Raw genomic sequence first — 2,529 nt, 5'->3', positions numbered from 1 at the left:
AGTCTTTAATGTCCAACAACCCTAGTTTTGATAAGGCCCATTCCCATGCAGCTAATTCCTCACCTTGCAACTTAGACACTAGTGTTGATGCATCTATAGCATCCTGAACCATGTTGAAATCTATCTTTAGCAGCCTAAGGTAACGCAACATCCCTTCCTTAGCCTCATACCATACATCCATATATATTAATATCTAATGAGTCTCCTTCCTAGTTCAAAGTGACAAGCAAAATCCTATTATGACTAGAATTGAACTTGAGCCTCATATTCTTGCAGCTTTTCATAATCGGAATACAAGAAGATTTAGAGCCCTTCACTGCACCACCAAAACATACATACACTCTTCGAGAAAAGATCATGCCGCTCTTTTGATAAAGCTTATGCTCTTAAACTATAACCACATCCAAGATATGCAAGTAGACCCACTTCCAAAATAGAGTTCTTTTGGCCTCCCCATTGAGGCCCTTGATATATAGTGTGGTAAGTTGATCATGCATCATTGCTCCTCTAATTAATGTTGTCCATCCTTTGAAAGCCCTTACATACATTTTCTACCACACCATGCTCATTAAACCTAGACTTACATGAGATATAATCTTCTTTTGCAAGTTTATCCACATTCATTTGGGCAACCAACCACTCAAAGGATCCATAAGGCTTTTCCCATTGTAACTAAGTAGCATGTGCAAATTGGCATCCATTCGTGAATACTCTTGATCCCATTGGTCTAGAGGAATTTTGTTGAGGTGCATGAAAGCATTTGCTTTGCCCCGCTACCTTTTGGTATTGTGACCTTATTCCAAATGTTTTTAATTTGTGGAAGTTTGATTTCCGTACTTTTTGGAACTGATCTCTTCGCATTAGCAAGTATTAACTTCCCTTTTTGATTCCTAAAAATTTGCAACTCATTCTCTTTGTCAACCTTGTTAAGGCAAGTGGCAATGTCACATTTGCTTATAGAATACCTATGGATCTTGACAACATCTAACCATAAGGACTAGTGGCGAATGGCTTGGAAAGCAAATTCTCTTCCCCTTCATTATGACAAGTCTCAAAAATAGTGCCCCCATAACCCACAACTATAGCACACCCCTATAAACTTGCTTCAAGGCAAATTGCATCAAAGATCACTAACATATAGAACATCAATGCTAAGAAAATCGAGCTTGCTTTCACTAGTGTCTACTAGCAAGCAAAACTTATTTCTAAAAGGACTAGCCTCAGGTGAAACATATAAAAGTTTTCAGGCCTTTCACAATGTCAAGAAGTATATTCAACAAGTATGCAAGGATACTTGGAATCTCCATCCACATAGGGCATTCCTTAATATAATCCTTACCTATCTCCAAAGGTTGCTACTTCATAATATAAACAAGATCTAACCCCACAAGTATATATCCCTTGCCCAAACCTTGATATCTTCCCATGTGTGAACTGAACACTCCTTGGAATCTTGTATATCCTCCAAAGGCTCAAGCAAAGCACTGTTGTGCACATTTTTTCTGACCCGCTTCAATTCCATTTGTGTAAACCAAGAATTGGGACATTAAGCTTGACCAGGTCTGTGTCATCATCTACACTCACCCACCATAGCTCCATTCTTCAGTATCATTTCAAATGAAAGCATAGGCCAACTCCTATGCAGAGAGCTGCATAAAGGGGTGCAACATGGATGAGCACTCCAAGTTCTAGAATAAATGGCATGAAAATGCACACATGGAAGTTAAAGCCCACATGCCACTCACACAGTTTTGCCCCCTTGCCTAATATGTAATGCTAGTGAATTAATTAATGGCCAGAGATTGTCCCAACACACAAATACCATTGATAAGTTATCATGATCTGAGATCTAAATTCGGTTAAAATTCATCAGTTTTGCCAATTGTTTGTTTTGTAATCTTCATTGGATGACCTGAAATGAACTCCTTTAGACACTTTCTAGGGGGGAGGAAGATAAGAAACATGCTATAAACATGTGATGTTGATTGCCATAACAAACCAAAATCCCTAGAAATTATGACACAAAGATATAGAAACTTTTAAGCAATCACACTCAAATGCAAACAAATCTAGGATAGGTGGCTCTCTGTACACCTCTAGAATGATATTCCTCCTTTTCCAACACTGATCCTTCTCCGATTGAGATGTTTCTCCAGCACCAAATTTATCGTCTCTTTTCCAACAGCTAGTTGAAAAGGACAGAGTTTCCTTCAACACCTCATGCATTCGGCACCTCTTCATAATATTCTCTGTGCTAGTATTGCAGATTTCAATAAGGATGGTTGGCTTCATACATAAATGTAATCACATGTATAAGGCTTCTCAGGGCGGTCTGGAAAGAATGGGGGAAAGAAGAAAAGGCCAAGGAGTGCAGCACCACCAGGACTTCCCATCCCATTGCATGGAAAACTCCCTACATACTGTATAGGAATCAAGTCAGCATGAAATTTAGTCAGAAGAAACTCAAAGAATTACAAGTGTTCGACAGCCTATCTGGAGCTAAAAATCAGAGAGTTACGAGTGCAAATT

Source organism: Lygodium microphyllum, chromosome 6 (genome assembly GCF_053477565.2).
Source record: "Lygodium microphyllum isolate KBCC chromosome 6, Lygodium_microphyllum_v1.1.10, whole genome shotgun sequence".
Classification (NCBI taxonomy): Eukaryota; Viridiplantae; Streptophyta; class Polypodiopsida; order Schizaeales; family Lygodiaceae; genus Lygodium; species Lygodium microphyllum.
Note: the sequence above shows the minus strand (reverse complement) of the source record.